Source organism: Apteryx mantelli, chromosome 21 (assembly GCF_036417845.1).
Source record: "Apteryx mantelli isolate bAptMan1 chromosome 21, bAptMan1.hap1, whole genome shotgun sequence".
NCBI classification, from domain to species: Eukaryota; Metazoa; Chordata; class Aves; order Apterygiformes; family Apterygidae; genus Apteryx; species Apteryx mantelli.
Genome location: NC_089998.1, coordinates 8,815,542 through 8,836,373, shown reverse-complemented (window position 1 = coordinate 8,836,373; position 20,832 = coordinate 8,815,542).

Sequence of the window (20,832 nt, the reverse complement as noted above, 5' to 3'; positions counted from 1 at the left end):
CTAGTTTTTTCCTTTAAAAGGACATACATTTGGCAATCCACACAGCTCATATGCAAGAGACAGAAGCTTTCTAAATATCCAGCACAAAAATCCTCCTAAAATTCAGAAGGGCTTAAATCAGGGAACTCATTTTGTTCTTTGTAAGTGTAATCTGACTTGATTTCACCTAAGTGTTTGAATCACAGAGCCCCATTCATGGCCAGAAAGTCTCAAAATGGATGTCGGCTGCTTTTAGAAGTACAAAACTGTGGCTGTAGTGCTTCCCTCAGGCAAGAGGCCCCGAGGTCCTTGTCTCGTTTTACCACCAGAGATTCTGGCTGCAGATGCCAGGGAGCTGGTAGCAGGACAATCCCTGACAGCTGCTGGCTCTCGGATCGCGCTCTACTTTTGCTCTGTTTAAGTTCTTTAAATATGCTTGCAGTGACCCTCCATTTATCAGAAGCGCTTTAGGGAGAACTGGATTTGAGGGACAGAGTAGGGCTGCGTAGTGCTAGAGCCACGGTATCTTGGCAGGGAAAAGAGGGCGGCTCTATGAAAAGCAAAAAAAAATCTTCTGTCACCTTTTTCCAGCCAAAAGACTTTTGCCAATTATAATTCGATGGCTGGGCCAGTTTACTATCTGACGTTTAGAGTTTATTATCTGATCGCGTGAACTTTGCTTTCTCTGACCAGACCACAGGCTGATGAGCGCCTGCTGCTAATTTATAAACTGAAACGAGTAACTAAATTTAACTAACACTCATTCCATCTCTCCAAGATAGCTGGGGAGAAGCAACAACCCTGCAGCGTTACAGCCCTAAGCTGCCTGAAGGTGCCACTGGGCTAATCACTTCCAGTTGGAAAACAAACGCGGGGTCAGGGCGGGCGTGATGGATTACTTAGGCTATTGGCCACCAGCAGGCAGCTGGAAGCAGTCACACCGGCGTTTGGGAGGGAACAGTGACAGATGGTGGGGTAGCGATGCCAGGGCTGGGGGTCCACAGAACGAGGAGATGGGACCATCCCCAGTGCACAAGGCAAGGCAGCCGGGAGGTCCCTGAACAGCTCAGGCAGGGCTGTGCTGAGGGTGCTCCCCAGGGCGGGGATGGCAAAGGAGCCTTCATGTCTATCCAACAGGTCCGCAGAACTGCAAAAAACATCCCGCAGGCAGTTCCAGTGTCTGACGCCTGTCATGTTAAAATGATGCTTGACCTTATACTATGGCCCAGCCAGCTCCCTGCAGGGCCAGAGTGGCTCCGTCCCTGCGGAGCGCTGCCTCCCTCTGTTCATTCCCATCACGACTTTGCCTGTCTGATGCTTCTTCACCAGTGTAAGCTGCTGTCTGCAATCACGGGCCTTGCTAGCGTTGATTCTCCCAGCTGCCAAAATAGAGCGCAGATTTTGCTTGAGATGTTTCCCCTTCACAGAACTCCCCTTTCATGGGCTTTAAATGGTGGAAGGAGAGGATGGATGGGGGAAAGAGGGAGGGAGAGTGGGAGAAAAAGAAAAGAAAGAAGCAGAGCTGTGCTGGCTGCTGATGGGAAAGTGTCAGACAGACTCTCCAGAGCACTGTCTAATGTGATCTACTTCAATCGTCTTAAGAGAGGTATTTGTCTTGCAACAGTTCTTTTTTGAGTAAAACAAACTATGATCTCAAGTAGCTGCAGGGTAGGAACCTGACTTCTGATGGAGACTGGCTGTGGCTCAGCGTTCGACAGGGGAGGGAGGAATTTGAAGGCCTATCCTGGTACGGGAGGCTCTGTGCCCCCTTCAGCATTGCTCAGCGCTGCTGTGACCCACACTGGCACGTAGTAAGTCTCCAGCCCTGATTTAGTCCCAGGCTAGTGATGCTGCACATCACCAGGAAGAGCAAAGCGAGCCAAAGAAGCTTCAAAAGCACCAAAGCTTCAAAGTTAATAGGTTATGTGCACCTAAGGACCTCATCTGTATAGGGTCTCCCTAGAGACCTCAAATCTTCTCCCAGACTGAGAACCAGTGCAGACTCTAGAATGGGTGAACCAGCTCAGGCTGGAAAGGCTCTTGTGTTTCCAAGTGAGGAACCACAGCACTCTGGAGACCTGGGTTCAGCTGAAATTTTAGCAAGATCACTGTCTTTCAGTGCCTCTCTCCTAAAACATGCAGAGGGCGGGGAGTGTCTTTCCTTTACCCACAGTTTGAGAGAGGTGTGAAGACTAGAAGATTAGACTGTGAAGATTAGAGGGCTTGTATTTTTGTGGAGACCCCTGATGGACTGCTAGAATACAAGTAGGAATCTAGACTCTCTTCACTCAGGCAAAGGCCTGTGGCAGATGCCCTGCATCCAGCAGGATACGAATCCCTCCAGTTGCCAAAAGTCATTTTGTCAGTGCCCTTGGCCAGAGATTTATCTCAGCCTTTTAATATTTTTGCATAATGGTTTGTTGCCCTTCCTCCTCTCTCCCTTTCTCTCTCTCTCTCTCTCTTTTTTTTCTCCTTTCACGGAGCACTTTGATGTGCTTTCTGAATATAGCTACATGAAGTAAATGGTTATACCAGACTGATAAATTAGCGATGTATTAGAGCCTTGTATTAGCTCAGGCTAGTAATTTAGCCTGATGAAGGAGACGCTTGCATTTATTATATTCATGCATGAATAGACTGTAACTATCCCAGAAAGCTGACCCTTGTGGGCAGTGCCCTTCCCATAAAGCACCCCGGTGAGCACAGTCACTTCCTATTTGCCTAACCTCAGGGCACGCCGGGTGAGCCGGTTTAGGTGAAACCTTTTAAGAGGGGAGAATGGGAAATGAAATATTTACTTTTTGTTTTTACTTGCCAGTGGTGAAAGGATATTGATGTGGTGTAGATGGAACATTAAAATCAGAATTATGCTGGGGAATAAAAAAAGCCAAGCATAAATTAGCAGTGCTTGTTTCCTCTGTGGTTTAAGAGAGTTAACATTACGCCAGTGCCATATAACATGCCGGAGATGTGTTTGGGGAGCTACTTGGCCATAAATCACAGGGAGCATTTAAACCGACAAGAAGAAAGGCCACATCGAGATGGATGGATGTCCAATGAGGGGACTGTCCGAGGGGTAATCATAAGTCAGGAGACGAGGCAGCCGGAGCGGGGGGGAATAGGATTTGAGGAGAAAGTCTGGGCAGTGAGAGCAGAGCTGAATGCTCATAGGGTAAGTCAGAGGAGAAGCTGACCTGAAAATGCATGTGTTTTGAGCAGTACAGGCCACAGGATGACAATCCTGCTTTGCCACACTTCAAGATTTTTAAATTGCTTTTACATTTCCCCCCCTGTGAAACAGCAAAGTGTTACAGTATTCATTTTCCACTAAAAAGGTCAAGTTTTCGATTCTGCTTTCTCTTTCTGGTAAGAACTGACCAGGAAACCCAAGACCTTATATGCTTTCTTTATGATATCTTTATCAAATCTGAGGTTTCTCTACAAAATCCTTTGCCTTTGAGATAACAACATATTTTGCCCAAAATACACTTTGTCGAAAAAGTTCAGGGATGAAGGCGTTCCTTCTTTTTTTCTCATGTTAAAACAGAATGAAGGCCAGTGATCTGGAAGGGTGCTGAACATACCCGAAAGAGGAGGAGTACCTTTTCTTTCCCTTAACCTACCACCCACGGCACTCTGCTTCAAGACACTGCTGTAACTCTGAGTATCACAGGACTCATCTGGGAGGGCTCTGTCCAAGGAGCCCTGTTGACTTTACTGGAATTATTGTAGGGAACAATGTTGTGAAACCACTCTCAGCTTTCCATCCCCTAGAAGTCACAGTTCAAATGCGCCTGCAGTCAGGGCAGAAAGTTCTTGTGTGATGGCAGCTCTTTTCAATGTTTCATTACGCTGTATAAACCGCCACAGAAAGGTTAGTGATTTTTTTAGCATGGCCACCACACACTTTCTCACACTTGCAATAACAAGGAAACAACAAGGGCATTTGCTCTTTAGTGAAGTGATTCAGTAATGCTCTGTAGAAAAAGGACCTGAAAAAAGAGTGTGTGATTCAAGTCAGGCTTCGGATCAATACACAAACCTGGGGTCAGGGCTGGAATAACAGTGGGGGATGGAGAAGGTAAGAAGAGTATCCAGGAGAAGGAACTGAAGGACAAGAATAGATAGTTCTTCACAGGAAAAGTGATGCTTATTGGCAGAGCTGCATGGGCTTATTGGGTGCTGAGCTAAATGGGCTGGGGATAGGGACAGCCAAAGTCGCCCCACATCAGGATTTGGAGTGTTAGTTCAGTTTGGAAAAAAGCTAATCCTAGCAGCTGGCAGCCTGGAGTCTTTAAAACTCCAGCACGGCCCTTAGCTTTGAGGATCTCCCTCCCCCAGAAAAGCAAACCCCCTGCTGAAAAAGCAGCTGCACAGTAACCTGTTCCAAAAATATGCAGTTGTCAGGACAAGGTAGACACCTTAGCAAAGGGATATGCTAGATCTCAAGAGGGCCCTACCTCTCTGAATAGAGAAAGGCAGAATCTGTTTGCAAGGGCGATTAATTCATCAGCAAAACATTAATTATCCTAATAACTCCATTCATTAACCTCTGAAGTGAGAGGAACTGGCCCCTCTCCATCTCCAGAGGAATTTAGCCCCTTCCAGCTTCAGCCCTGGAGTCTCAGTTGCAGAAAACTAGGAACATGAACCTGTTAAAAATGGGGTGATCTGGGGAGCAAGTCTCCCACAGGTAGGATCATACATAGGGCTGAATTCTCACACAGGGACCAGTGCAATACTATTGGTGTCAGCAGGACTTCTGACTTACCCCAACAGCTATGACTGTAAGTCTGAACATCGCAATTGCTCTCCAGCACATTTGTTGTCATAGAGCAATTGTGGTTGTGATGCCCCAATTCTGCACTACCAAGAAAAAAATCCCATCTTTGGACAGCAAAATATATGGTTAAGTCTCATTGGGATTGCAAATAACCTTCTGTTTAAGTGCTGGTCTGGAGATAGATAGACTTAAGCATGTGCGTAAATATTTCCTTGACTAGGAGCTTTACTACAGAAGGGTGCACACACATGTGAACTGACCCTGCCTTCTCCCCTACATTTGTAAAGGACTGCATCTGATAGAAAAAAATAGCAAAGAAGCTTGGAAAAGGATGGAAACTTCTTTTCTTCAAGGAGACTATGAGTCTATTCCTGCTTCCAGCACTGGCCACCTTCCAGCCAGACTCCTTCCCTCTCTGTACCTCAGTTTTCTTCCATGCAAACCACTTTACAATCTATTAATTAGAAATGCTGTATGAGAGTTGAAAAATAATACTATTTATTGGGATGCAGCACACTTCTGCCCTTGGGAGACATAATGACTGCTTCTGAAGAGCCATGCCCCAGATAAATTAAACCTCATGATCTGCTCAAGTCATGAATGAGTGCAACTTGCAGTGTCCAGGGACCTCAGCAGTCCATTTTCAGATGGGGTTAACACTTCACACCTCAGTTTTCTTTTAGTACCTAGTGCCTGTATGTAGGTGTATGAGCCTTTCCTAGGTTCTGCCGGTGCAGCAGAGGGCACAGGATTCCTCCTCATGCTTCAGCCTGGCCAAAGGGAATGCAGTACAGTCACCCTGCTGTATTTCCCCCCACATGCATATTCCTCCTTGGCACTAACGCCAACATGTTATCTCCTGCAAACTGTGTGTCCACATCGCTTGTGATCCCATGGGCTGGATTCTTCTTGTGTGTTAAGTACCAACATCCTCCATCCACCACCATCTTCCCACCTTGCATGCCAGATTGCTGTCAAATTGCTAGAGCTGTGACAGATCTCTCCTAAGTGCTGGAACCTGAACTGGACCCATCCTGGTCTCAAGATCCTTTCCAGAAGCCCTAGCGAGGCCATTCCAGAGTTCAATAATTTCATTTTTAAAAAGCTTTCAATTTCTTTTGACAGGGCTGGAGTGTTTAAAGATGGCAAAGTGAAGGAGATAAATAGATTATTGATCGGACAGGCTTGTAATTCCTTAGTGAATTGGATTTAGCTCCTTCACTGAGATCAGGCCTCTGCCATAAATCTCCCAAGGAATCAATAAGATGGAGAGTGCCTGGTGAGGAGGCCTTTTGCTTGTTACCATGGCCACAGCTAGGGACTGGGAGCAAGTCTCCCACAGGAGGGGAGGGAGGGCAGGAACTTGGAGACAGACATCTCTGAGCTGACCTTGGCAAATAATTATTCTGATTGCATCAAAGTCCTAACTGCATCAGGGATTGCAGTGCAGGGCTGCAGAGGCATTGCACACACGGCCTGCATTTGTCATGCTGAGATAATGCTGTGTGCAATCATTGCTATAATGAGTTATCCTGGCATTAAAAGACAGTTCTGCTACAGAGGCCGGAGATGGGAGAACAGCTTCACTTGCTGGTGACACTGCATCAGGATGCAAAACTCCCATCAGGTCCACGTGCCATCCATACCTTGTCAGCTCCAGGCTCTGAATCTGTGCAGTGGCTGTGTGTTCAAAACCCATCTGACTCCAGACTGGAGGCAGCTTCAGAGCCTTCCCCGGTGGGCTGGACAAGGATTTGGACCACAGTTAGAAATACAGAGGGAGCTGCCAGCAGCAAAAACAAACTTCCGTTGACGCCCCAATCTAGCTAGCAGTGCCAGAGAATAAAAACTAGTTGCAGCCTTTTCAGTTTCTCTCAAGGGTCTGTGTACGCTTTGTTGCTGAGCACCTGGCATCCACACAAAGTCTGTGGCTGCCGAGAGCTTTGTGTCAGCGTATGGTTCGTTACGTGCAGTGGTAGTAGCTCTGGGGCTCAGACCCTGTCGTCTTCAAAGGCTTCATGGTCTAACTTCTTGAGCTATTTGTACTACTGAGTTTGAAGGTTTGTGGATATCTAGGTCGAGGATGCATAAATGACCACCACAGTGTGTTTCCATGATAGTGCATAGATCAGTCTACTAACCCTCCTGTATTTTCATCCTCCTCTTCCTCCTGAAGAGTTATACATATGGGGCAGAGAGGCAAACATGACTTTTCCAAAACTGGTCATGAGCAAACCTTCAAACAAGTTTATCAGCATTCACAAAAGTGCGCATGAACATGAACCTATGAGAACAGACAAAATACAGATCTTCCAGACTAAACTTTGCTTCAAGCAGAAAGGCAGGTGCCCCCCCTTCCTTAAGCTCACAGGAACTCTGCTTTAATAACAACGCTAAAGTCTTTAGGGTCATATGTGGCTCTTCCCAGAAGTTCAGCCACTTCACAGAACCTCCAGAGCTGCAGGGCTTGACAAAGTGGGCTGGAGGTCTTCCAAAGCCAGGCTTAGTTGGGAGATTTCCAGTACTTCCTGTTTCCAACTGAGCTGGCAAGAGACAAAATAGTTTTTTTCACTCTATTTCATTCTCCTTCTGGTGCTGGCTGTGCCCCAAAAGGCAGAGAAACAATGAAAGGGATAAGAGTAGGAAATCAAGTGAATCTTTTCATTCTTGAAAAAGGACTTGTGGGTCTTTCAGTTTGGATCTGGTATGGGGGAATGTGGGTGAGGGAGATATTTTCAATGATTTCTATCCCTTCTTATTCAAATGTGGTAATTAAGAAGCATTTTATGTAGAGCCAGTGAGAAAAACCTGTTGGCTCCCCATCTTCCATGAAAAACAACCACGGAAACTGCTCTTCTTTAGTTTCTTTAGTTTTCTTGAGAAAAAAAAATCACAGAATTTGTGATTAAGATCACTTCTGGAGAAAAAAATGTCCTACCAGATGAAAAAGTGCCTTGCAGCTTGGGCTGAACACTTTGTTGATCTTGATTTTAGAACAACTGCAATCAAGGAAGATATTTCTAGGAGAACAGATCTGCTTGTTTGTAAACTTTTTATCTAGTCAGAAAGCCCACAACTGATGAATCACATCTTCTTTCAAGAAAACTTTTAGAAAACATAGGATTCTCAACCCAAAACTCATGTTGTCTGACCATTCCCAGAACTGAGTGATGCAGAAGAATCTGAGCTACCTATAGCTGCAAAATCAAACCTAGTCCAATTTTCTCATTACGTACAAATCACAAAGCTGTTGTGTGGTGTAATCCAAGCAGTCATTGCTTCCAGTTCTTTTAGCTCACCCAGCGGAAAGTCATCTACTATATTCAAGCTTTGCTGAGGGGTTATAGCCAGGATCAATCAGATTACAATCCCTTTCTGCTTTCTGGTGGCTCAGATAACATGAATTCCAGGTCTGAATGGTTCCTGCTTTGAGTTAGTCAGGTGTTAGACAGGTATCACTGGCTTCAGGAAGACATTTCTAGCCCAAATTCTCATATCAGTGGTAACAAGATGTAGTGGAAACAATGCAAAGGCTGGCAGAGGACCCTGATCCATACGAGAAGCCAACAGGGAAAAGTTTAAAAGGGGCCAGCTAGGACCTTCTGCTTGCTCTGGGCAAAGAGGCCTCAAAGGGAGGTGGAAGCTGAGGCACTCTGAAGAAGGGAAAGGGGGTAATGTGTTTAAGGTACCCATCTGGGTCCGAGCACAAAATGGCCATTGAGGGATGTATGAGGGAACTGTTCTGTCCATGATGCTGAATGCCAGCCCGACTTCAGCTTTGGGACCTGGTGCTCACGTGTGTCTGTGGTGGAACGCCAGGGTGACAGAAGAGAGTAGGAAAGCGGAGTGTACTGGCCTGCAGTGGGGGGAAAGAATGCTCCACGTTTGGCACCGAGGCAGCAGGAAGCAAACACAAGACCCTCTGCACTCTCCTGAGTGTTTTGTGCGCAGGGCTGTGCTCCAGTGAGAGGGAGAAGTGCCAGGTTGGCTTCCTTTCCCTGGAATAATGGGATAAACCATCCCCAGTGCTCCATCTGAACCTGCACACGGCCGTTTCCCGGCTATTAGCCCCCTGCTGTCGTTTCTCAACATGGAAGCCAAAGCAAACACTTCCCCCACTAATGAGACAGAACTCCCAGCGCCTGACAAACCCCGTCTCTCCCTTGCTCGGCTCTGCCATCCCTCGCCTCGTTTACATATTTTCATTTGTCAAGCATCGTCTGAACATTTTGTAGGCTGCCTTCTCCACTGCCCTCCAGAGCTATGAAAAGGTCACCCGTCTAACAGGGAGAGGCGCTGGAAATAAAACTCATGTGTTTTTTCTCTATTCAAACATCAGATGTGACATCGGAAGACGAACCAGCTGCCAGGAACCTGCTTGGCATGTACAGTGCTGTGCAGCGGTTTGTCCAGGCCCTGCCTACCTGCCACAGATCATTAGTCGTTCCTGTTTCAAGGCTATTCCTCTCTGCACTGTCTTGATGTCACTGATGCATTATTTCTCCTTGGAAACAATAATGTGTGGGTACATATTAAAAATCCCAGAGAGTCACACAGGCATCCAGCTCTTCACCTGACCGCAGACACCTCAACATGTGCACTTGTAAAGAAACGAGGACTCACGAGGTCTGTTCCTTCCCCTGGAAACCCAGGTTTCTGAGTTGCTCCAGAACTGAAAAGAGTTGTGACACTGCCTGGAGAGAAACTTCCACAAAGCAGAGGAACGGCTCTCTGCCTGCAAGGAGGGAAGCAAACACAGCTTGAACTGTTCATGTGTGGTGCCATAGCTCTAGGGACTATGACCTTGCTTTAAAAGGTATTTAATGTCTACAAGGAAGATGCAGTCAAAACAATTCTGCTTTACAGAAAAGTGAAAAGCAGCAGAAAAAGGAGTGAAGAGAAAGAGTGGGGAAGCAGCAGTATTTCAGTTAAGCCGAAGAGCAGTTCTTTCCTATTTTGAGGTAAATGCCTGGACCCCAAACAGCCCCAGGTGACCAGCTGGCCCCATGTACTCCATTCTGGATGCTGAATTCAAAGCATTTCTGAGGATGAACTAGCTGGAAATGGATCAGGAAACAAAGTGCACACAATCCAGAGGGGAAGCGGGAAGGTTAATGGTGGTTCTGGCATCTCCTCTCCCCCCTTCAGAAGGACATCCCATTTATTGTTTTCATTGTCCCTGTTTAACAATGGAACAAAGCCTCTTGTTCTGCAGCAGCTACAGCAATACTCCCTCCAGTGCAGTCCATTCAGTGGGTTTAGAATAGAAACAGGAAAAGGAAGAATGTGAGGGAGGAAAGCCTGGACCTGAGATGTAGCTAGCAGTTGTCCAAAGATGTCTGAAGCTTCCCTACAGCATTTTCCCTAAGTCATCCCTCTTATGGTAATGGGGACCCAATGTGTTGGGTTTGATTCCTCTTTTGCAGCTAGAATATATTTGCGGCACATGACAGGTTCTTCCACCTAAAACCCTTTCTCCCAGGTGCCTCTTTCAGCCTCACGCTCATAGCCTGTGCTGAGCTGAGCACCAGGGCACTTGACGAATCCTTTGATCAAAGGAGGGAGCTAAGGGCAACTCAAAGCATGCTTCAGGGTGTGAATCCTTAGTTTAATTTAACTTAATCCTTCGTTACTGGCTTACCCCGAATTCCTAATAATAGGAGCAATGCTAAAGAGGGATTCAGGTTCACATGCAAACATACTTAACCCATTCGTGATGCTGCTAGTGGCATTTAAGGGTACCCAGAAGTGAACACTTCTAGAAAGGGAATATTTCAGATATCCATACAGCAGACTAGCCAGAAGGAAAGTTCCAATTTTCAACATCTGTTTTCATCCCCAAACTGAGATAAAATATTTTAATTTCCACAAAATATGAAACTCTGCAAAATGTCCACTTCCAGTAGTCAAAATCAAGGATCTCAACCCTTTCAGCAAAGGTGGAACAGCATTTTGAACATTTCAAATGTTCAAAACTTTCTCTTGAATAATTTAACATACAGATATTATAAAAGCAATATTTTCCTGAAGAAGGGGAATATTTAAAAACGCATATTTTGCAAGCGACAGAGAAGCTGATTAGAACTAGTTTTAGGAAACAGAACACAACTGGGAAACTGAGGTATGGCAAAAGCCACATGACTTGTTGAAAGGCACAGAAAAGTCACTTCAGAGCCATGGTTAAAATTCATGAGGACGTAACTCCTAGAGTTGCTCTCTGTTGACTGGAACAAACCAAGTAGAAGGTGTCGTATCTGATGCCCTATACAAGACCTTCAGCAGTGCGTGACTAGCTTTTCAGGGTATGAGAATAATCTTGGGTTTTTAACAGCTCCTCAGTGACCTGAGTCCCCCAGGCTTTTTCTGTAGCTATTTAACAGCTTGGTTATCCCAGCCCGAGGAGCCTGTACAAAGTACCCTGTGATGATACCCTGAGGCATCGACTCGAGGGGGAGCTGTTTGCCTGGAAATGAGAATAGGACACATTCTTTTCAGGCGCTGCTGATTCATTTCACCTTTTTTATTTATTTTTTCTGAATTGCTATGCACAGTCCTGTCAGGCACCTGGTTAGATGTAGAAGTACATCTGCTCCACCTGTGTGGCCTGTAGAGTCATGTCACTGCTCACAGAGGTTAGAAGACATGCCTGCATGCCCCTTTTAAAGATGGAAAGGAGTTTGGTAGGTGCATGAGTCCTAGGCTGGTTTCCCAGAAGATGGTTCAGATTAAGAAGTGAGGGGAGAACAGGCGCTACCTGGAGGCCCAGAGATGTCCACAAAAGCTCTTCAAACTGTCATGCAGACACCATGCATACCTAGGTAGACACACCATTAGGACATCAGACTACCCAGATCCACTTTTGATCTGTTATGGAGGCTCCAGGGATGGCTGAAAGGTGCAAGTTCTCGTACTGCAGTCCAAATTCAGTGTTGAGCTCTGTGACCCACCTGGCTGCCATTCAAGGCTGAAATTTTGGGATTCCCACCCCGAGCCCTGAAGCGATTTCAGCTACCTTTAAATAGAACAGCACTTTGAGGGAAACTGGAACTGGAACAAAGCTTCTTCCCCACTGTGGGGCTAGCAGGGTCGATGAAGAAGAAGCTGAGGGTGAAATCAATTAATTCATTCATTATAGAACTACCACAGTCACAAAGATATTTCAGTTGTGCTTGCTGGGAGGTCCTCAAGAGAGACACATCTCATTTTCATCAGAGTCCCTAAGGGGAGGGCATAGTCAGACAATTTCATTCCTGCTGACTACAGGGTAATACAAACGTTCCAGGGAAAATATACCCCTTGCGAACAGAGAGGGCTAAATTTCACTCAAAAATAGGCAATGGTTTGAATGAAATCAGACTTCATTTCAACCAAAAAAGATTTGTGATAGAAAACCCCCAAAACCTGGGGAGAGAGGAGATGGTAAATGCCATTTTCAAGGTTTACAGAATGAGAACATGAGACTGGAAGTACATTTCTCATGGGCAGAAAAGTTTGTCATCAGGCTTCTCTTGCTAGGATGGATCTCTGAGATGGCTGGGTACTCAGAGTGAAGCCATTCAAGCCTCTTCATCACTGCTCCTCTAGAAGGCACATGCTCTAGGCTGTAGCCTTTTGCCCCAGCCTTATTACGGCGGTGTGATCGGCATCTCATACAACTATATTTGCATTCATGCCTATCACATGGCCTCCCTGCACTGCACATACTCATCTTGTGAGTGAAGTTTAATGCATTTAAATACAAAATCAGGTCATTTGAAAAAGTCTGCAGAGATCTGATCACTGAACAGCCCTTGTTATGAGATATGGTACTTCCTTCATGCACCTTCGTACCCCAAACCAGGTAGTAGGAAGTCAGCTGCTTAATCACAGTGGTGATTTCAAATCCTTTGTTCTTTACAGGGAGATTTTCAAGAGTCCTACAATCAGTATCTCAAAATCTTCTGAAGATATAGCCATTTATTGCAGGGCTTGTCTAGGTAATGTTTCAGGGAAAAATAATCTCAACCTGTCTGAATATACCATGTTAGCAAGAGAGGCAATGTAGATATCGACAGATCAATAGACAAAAAGGGCCTGCAATTCTTGAGAAATAACCAGAACTTTTCAATCACTTGTATCTACGTGACATCAAAGTTCACCTGCAAAGCAAGGGTACGGTCTAAACAGCTACAGCATAATCTGGAAAACACTGGAGTGAACAGGGCTATGGAGTAAGAGTGCTAAAGTGCTGATGTACTTTAAAAAGTACATTTCTTTTATATAGAAATAGTTATAGACTGCACAAACAGTCCCTTCCTCGGCTGAACTGAAATCTCAAGCAAAACACCGCATCACAGGGGGAAACGACTGAAAGTTGTCAAAGGCTCAGTGACAGAAAAGGGGCCAAGTAATAAGAGCATTTCCTTTCTTTGCCTTTCCAAGCAGAGAATACTCATGAAACAGAATGTTTTTTTTTAACAACATTTAAAAAAAAAAAGAACAGGGTGTGCAAAATTCAGCTTCCAATTTCTCCAGCATTTGCAGCATCTGGCCTGGCTTCTCCCAATATCCTGTACTCATGTAACATGGACCATTTTGACCACAGGCAATTTTGAGGAAAGAACAACATACGGAAACATATTTGTTTTACAGTTCTATGTAAAAAAAAATGTATGCCAGCTGCCAACATGCAGTGAAACTTCATTAGGAGCTAAGTTAAGCAAGAGTAGACAGGACTACCAAAATCCAGGTCTACTAAGGGTGAACTAATTAAGGTTTATAGAGGTAGGTGGCTAAATTTTCATTAAGTGCATCCTGGCCCATTTCATATGATGCATGTGCTGAGGGGTGCTGTATGAGCCGTGCCGGAAAATTATTTGGGCTTCTGAATGGAAAGCAGAAGAAGAGAGGAACAGAGATTTAGCAAAGACTGTCAAAAATTCAAAGTGTCATGTTTCCCAGTCCCACATTCAATCTCTTTTCTCCTTTTTTCAAAGCTCTGATACATATATATATATATATATATAAAGAGAGAGAGAGAGATTTTTTTTCTATCCCTATTTTCAGTACCCAGCCAGGAACCAAAAGTGCTAGAAATACTTCTAAGAGATGTCTGCATAGCCAATTGCCCAATTTCACAGGCTTTAATGGCTTCCAGTGGAACTTTCACATTCTTCTCAGTTTGCCGTGCTCCAAACCAGACACAGCAAATGACAATGACAACAAGTCAAGATAAGTGCCAAAACCAAATCCTTCACTATACAGGAGACTGAAGGGGGTTATTTTTTACTATTTTAATTTTTTCTTCAGTTTCAAGACCTTTTATTCCTAATATAACTACTTTTCACTGATAGAAGAAAAGACATAAACATATGGCACATAAGTAACTTTAGGGCTGAGCTGAATAACATTCTTAAATGACTTATATCTTTACATAAAAATCCCAGATGGTCACTTGTTAAGACCACCAAAATTGCTGTATACAGTGAGGCAGCCACAGGAGGGGAAAAGACTCGAAAAAACAGAAAAAAGACACGTCTTTTGGAGCTCTCTCTGGCACCATTGCCTCAGCTCTTCAGGCATCAGTATTCACAGAGGCAAAAGCAGAGCCCTTCTTTCTCCCCTCATACAACTCCTGGTTGCTCAGGAAAATAGTCCTGAACTTGGTCTGTTGTATCCAACCCACATCATGTCACAGCCTGGTTGCTCTGACATTTCTGATAAGGCACCAGTTACCCAGGAAGGTTTTGCCCTGCTAAAAGCATCTTGGAGCTGCAGGCAACCCTATTTGTGCCAATGTGCTGAGCAGCTGGGAAATAATCCTGTGGGTCAGAGGAAACTGAGCCAGGGCTGGAGGCATGGTCCAGTCCCGCAGGCCCCAGGGTCCAGGTCTCATCCTGCTGTAAACTGAGGACCACACAAAAGCTGCTTGTGCAAACCTCCCCAGTATCATCTAGGAAAAGAAAGGACACAAACTTTTGTCCCTAGCTCAGCAGCCAAGACCCCTCAGTTATTTGGCTGACTGTGACTCCGACCTTTTTCTTTGATCTTGGGTTACACCATCTTTCCAAGCCTCAGTTTCCCCAGTTATACAATGGAGACAACAGCACCACCATTTATTTTCTGGCAACCCTTTCATAATGAAGAAAATTGCCTTCTAAACCTCCCCATCCTGCTTGGCTGAGCAGCATGCACACGCAAGCCAGACTGAAGTACTGCAGATTTGGACCAGTCTCTGCGTTGTTACAAGGGACGCAGAAAGAAATTTAGGGGCTCTGACAGTCCGTCCTTCCCCTGAGGGACCCGGCTCTACCTGACTTCCCTGGTCTGACCTCTAACTCTCCAGAAACGCACAGAATAAGAACAAAAGAGCCAATTAACCAGTGAGCCCAAGGATGAAAGAGGCTGAGTCTCTGGTGCCTCGTGCCGAGCCCTCCGTGCTCTCCCCCTGTCCTGCTGCCAAGGTCTGCCAGCACTGGAAGACAAGAGGGGACTGACTCTGGAAGCCTCAATCCCTACATTTATTTAAGCAAAGCTTCAGATGGCTGGCAGGGATCAGTGCAAAATGAATGATTCCACAAGGCAGAACAGTCATATCCCCCCTACTTCCTCCAAGTTTTTCTTTTCTACCAGAAAAATTAAATCCCCAAAGTCTGTCTGCCTGCCTGCCGTCTTTTTTTGGAGGGAGGTGGCGAGGAAGGCGTTGCCTTGCTTAATTGAACTCTCATGTTCTCAAACTCCAGGAAAAAAAATTAAATTAACCTGGAAAGGCCTTCTGATTCCACTGTGCTGATACTTCTACTACATTTTCTTAAAGGGAGAGGGAGGGAGCACAAAAAGACTTATTTTCTGTGTTCCTGCTGCAAGATTTAATCCCTTTTTCCTGATGGGATTCTGCTGTGCCCTAAAATCCAGACTGATGTTCGTGACTTATTCAGCAACTGTGCTGCATTATCATTGCCTTTCTTGGCTGCGCGGGAGAGTAAACTACAAGCATATGAAATCTTACTCCTCACTCTCTTCATTCCCACGTTTAGCTGCCCTGATCCCCTATCAGATTCTCTCCTCACTCCTTCCTGCTCTGTATTTTGTCGTGGATTCCACTGCAAAAACGGGTGATTGAATCATTGCCCTGGATGTGGGAACAGCACCCTTTCTCCTCCACGAGAGCAGGTAGCCCCATTTGCTGGCCAAATTCCAGCGACCACGATGGGCCGTGGACAGGCAGGGGGTCTGAAGACCCCTGTACCTAGCATACAGGTAGTGGCGAAAATCAGCGCGTTCTGGGCCCCCAAACTCTTTGTGCTAGCAGACACGTGCAGAGCAGCTTGAGGGCAGCGTACGCTCGTGCCCATCAAACAGGGCAGCACCGTGGCGGGGAAGCCCGGCCCTTTCGGCACCCCCGAGGCAGTGCGACTGCTCCACACTCGCACCCTGGCCTCTGCCCCCACGACCAGGCAGCCACCTGCAAACACCCTGCGATGGTGTGGGAGCTGTGAGCGCGGCCACGGCTGGCTCTGCCTCCCGAGAGCAGCAGCTAATGGCTAAACTGGGGAGCAGGAAACCTGCCAGCACTGAGACAGAGATGCAGGGAAAGGAATGGGTCACTGGAATAAGCTAAGAGGAAAATAAAAGAAGAGACAGAATTTTCCTAAGCGTTTAAGAGAGTTTCCCCTACTCGCTTAGGAGTGCCCTGGTCAAGACAGGACACTGGCAATGTGATGGCTTGTTACGAGTTATGCTTGCAGCATTTCCCATTGAAATACTCTGTTTTTAACTACTTTTAATTATCTGGGCTCTGGTTTGTCATGCTGAGTGTCTGTTGCAGGTTAGAGCAGTTTTACCTAAGGTGAAGCAGAGTGTTGACCCTCCTGCCACCTTGGAGATCTCTCTCATGTTCTATCCATACAAAAAAAAAAAAAAGATCTGTGGTAAAAATAGCATGAAGTGATGTCATTAAAAATTATAATAATGCATCTGGAAAGGAAGATCATTGGGGATACCTAAGTGATCTTAAATCTGACACTTCTCCTTTTTTTGAATCCCTGATTAAGTAATTTTGATCTGCTTCTAACATAGTAAGGAGGGTGTGATTTCCTGTTTGCAGAGATCTAGCTCTGATCCGAATAGCGTGTGCAAGTGCAGGAGAGCAGGTGGAGGAAAGGTGCCCAGTTATGTGACCATTTCATGTCCCCTGTCCTGTACAGACTTCTGCTGGACCTATGAAACAGGTTAGCGCAGTCTCAGGGATGCTCAGGGTCTCCTTCCATAAACCTGCTGAGGGGACGGAAGAACAGTCAGACCCTTTTTTGGCCTCTCCTTAAATCTGCCCTGTTCCAGCTGGAAAGTAGAATCAGACACCTAAAGAGGCAGTTTCTATTCCACCCTTCCACCCCCCTTAATACTAAGTCTTTCCATTGAATGGAAAGACTTTTCTTTTCCTACTGACTGTCTGGGGCCATTCCAATTGAGTATAATAAACGATATAAGGAACAATATAAGCAGTGCTATAAATAATAAGGCTGCAATTCCACTGATGGCTTATGGTGGCATTATAAATGATCGGAGCAAAGTCAGGAGGTCTCTTCACACCACCAGAGCCTTATGGTGGAATTATAGATCTAATTTAAGTGCATTTTGGGGGTAAATTATTTATTGGAGTGGAAAGCTTATGGAGATAAATGTTCAGGTAGCCAGACTCCTGGACTAGGTGAGTGTTACTGATTCTAATAACTACAGGTAGAATTTGCCCCTGGACAAAAGGGCTAGATCAAGATTTCAGCACTATTTCAGGTCTCTAAAAGCCCTAGAGGACCATTATTGGCACAGGGGTGCAATCTCTAGACTTGTGATCAAATGGCCTCCTTGTACAGGTATACAATTCTGAACACCAACTGCTCATACATTCATTTTAATCATTAAACTGGAGATAGGAGAATAGCACAGGGAGAAACATTTCTCAAGCTGATGAGAAAACATAGATATTGGGTGTTATCTTAGAACTGTTGTTCCAAGTTTTGTTGCATTACAGCAGCAAAATGAAGCCCTAGTGTTGGTAGTTTTCATGCCTTGCTGCATATTTCATTCTCATTCCAGTCAGAGAACCAGAGAAGCGCTTATAAGACCATGGTGAAATTCTCTCTGCCACAGACTTCTTGGGCAACCTCAGGCAAGTCATTTAACCCTAAACTCTCAAAAAGATATTTAGGCACCTGAATATACCCATTCTGCAAGTTGTAGATGGCCACAGGGACCTCTCCTGACCAGACTGGCTTTCTGGAAGCCAGAAGGATAGAGGGTCCGTCTGCAGCTGCAGCATACAGATCCCAAAGGTCCAGGCTCATGCAGGCAGTAACGGGTACAACCTGATGACTGCCTTTAGGATGGGAAGTAGAGGACGGCTGACCTCGCAGTCACTCTGAAGACTGCATTTTCTGGAGCATTCTGCAGCATAAAAATTCTCCACAGAGCAGGAGTCTCAACACTGTCTTGCTCCACTGGGCTGGTGCAAGGATAAATACATTAAGATGAGGCATTAAGATACTGTGGTAATTAGGAGCCTTATAAGTTACTTAGATATAGAATGAAACTACTAATAATGCATGAATGCAAAACCTTAAGAGGTTTGCTTCATATAAAGCACCCAGCCTTTTGGTGGCTTTGCTCAATTCTCTGAAGCTGCAAATTCAGGCTGAAAATCTTATGAGGATATGCTCTTTCAGTGAGATTTTTTTTTCCCCTTGTCATACTTAAAATATTGCTGAGGCTAACTTTTTGTCTATAGGCAGTGTTTTTCCCATTGCTTCCAGCCAGACTAAAAAATGTTGAAAGGCAGGGGATAATATATTAAAAAACAAGTGAAAACTGAACTTAGGCAGAGAGCTTGGGGGAAGATTCAGATTAAGAGTGTGTATCTAACGGTCAAACCAGAGAGATGAAGATGGAATCAGTATTCCTCCCACTAATTCACTGTGTAACCTTGTGTCTGTCACTAAGCTTTTTTTGGGCTCTATTTTCCTTGTCAGTAAAATGAGTATTATACTAGTTACCTTCCTGATAAGGGTTTCAGTTAATCAATTCTTAAAGCCCTTAAGTACAGAAAGACACAAGATATCATATCAACAAAGTTCAGCATTTATCTGTGCCTCGATATTTTCTGAACTGCACCATCTGTAACTGAATAGGACCTGATCTATTCAAACTAGAAAAATTCCTATTGACTTTGATGAATAAACACCATTTTTTTGCAAATAATATTCGTGTGTCTGTGTCACAGGCAGAATTTGCTTCCTAAACATGTGTTTCAAAAACAAATTATAAAGGTTTCAGGTGGGTTGGTAGAATTAAACTCCCCTGATGACTGAACTGCTTGCACAGTTTGCCTGTGCACTGTTCCTTATAGTAACTTGAGCCAGTCTTTCTGCTGCTGGTGGTAGCAATAGACAAAAAAAGTGCTACATCTGTTTTTTGCTCAAAATTCTGAATTTTAGCTGAGGAAAAAGGAGGAGGAAATAATGAACTTTTGACAAGCATTTTTCAAACAATAGAATACTAAATCATGGTCAGGGAATGAAGATCCTTTCTTACAAGAGGCAACTAAGGAGCTTAGCTTTTTTAGCCAAGCAAAACTGAAGGCTGAAAAAGAGGAGGTGATTGTTGCATATAAGTAGATTGGGGCATAACAGCGGGGAAGGAAAAGAGCTATTAAACCTAAAGAACAATGCTGAAACAAGAACAAATGGGCATAAACAGGCCATTAATAAATTCAGGCTGGTAATTAGAAGATTATGTCTAACCATAAGAAGAGCTGGATTATAGACAGCCTTTTGACAGGAACAGGGGTAGCCAAGTCCAATAACCTACACAGATTTAATATGGAGCTTGTTAAATTTATATGTGAGATTGTCTGGGATGCTAACTGTGTGGTTCTTTCTGGTTCTGTGGTCATATGAATAACATTTTCTCAGATACAACCTCTCTTCTGCTGTAAACACCACAATGCACGACTGTTTCAAGAGAAAACATTTTCACTGGTGCCTGGCAGCTGTCTGAATAACTGTAAATAAGAAACCATGTTGGTCGATACGGAACTGCCAATATAATCCACTATTTTCCTATGGAGAACATTTGTGGATGACCATTTTGTGCTCTTCATCATGTTCGGCCTGTCTTAGGTACCTTCACAGGCCAAGGTTACAGCCTTTGAACATGACATTTGAACATGAAGTCCTAAATTTGGAAAACCAGAAACAATGACTGGAAGCACATGTCCCTGCAGCTGGATTGCCCCGAAACTGCTCTCACACCGCAACCAAGTGGCTTGGACAGAGGAGTGGACCTGAATCCTACTCCATACCTTTTCCATGCTTGGGCAAGTCAATCACTTTAGCATTTCCCTCAGTTTTACCCCTTCTCCAAGAAAACGTAGAGGATGATCTCTTTCCTTTGAAGTGCCTTTCTATATATATCATGGCTTCATTCGAAAAAGAGCAGCTAGCTATCACCATCACCAATGCATCACATATATCTTTCTTCGATTCCACTCCTTGCTCCACAGTCAAGTGTTTTTATTGCCTTCCCCTACTTCTCTGTTGCTATTGTCCAATCCTTATTTCCCTTCCCCCCTCCCCGCCACCTTGTACCCCAAACTATTTCAGGCCTGTCCTCCACTAAGTAAAGACATATAGCTGCAGTTGGTGGATGCAAGCTACAGCATAAGTGGAGCAGCTTGAATTTAAAATGCGCTTTTTTCCCTTTCTTGTCCGCTGTCTTTGGGCTGCAGTGGTTTCCACTGCAACAGCTCTCAGCTTGCCCAAGTCCCAGCAGCTCGACACTTTAATAATTTAAGTGATTTACATTCCCCAAAGTGCATCTGAACAGATTTATTACGAGCGTTTGCGACCTGTTCTTCTAAAGCACTTCTCTGACGTCTGTTCTTCATTAGAGTTCACCACCCAAGTCAGTTCAGAATGGTAATAGGAAGGCAAGTGCTATTTCTTGAACCTTATCATGGGAACCAAGCCTATTAAGATGGGCTCATTTTAGGGTCTCTGTGTACATTTAGGCTGCTAAATGGGCAGGTATTATTCAGA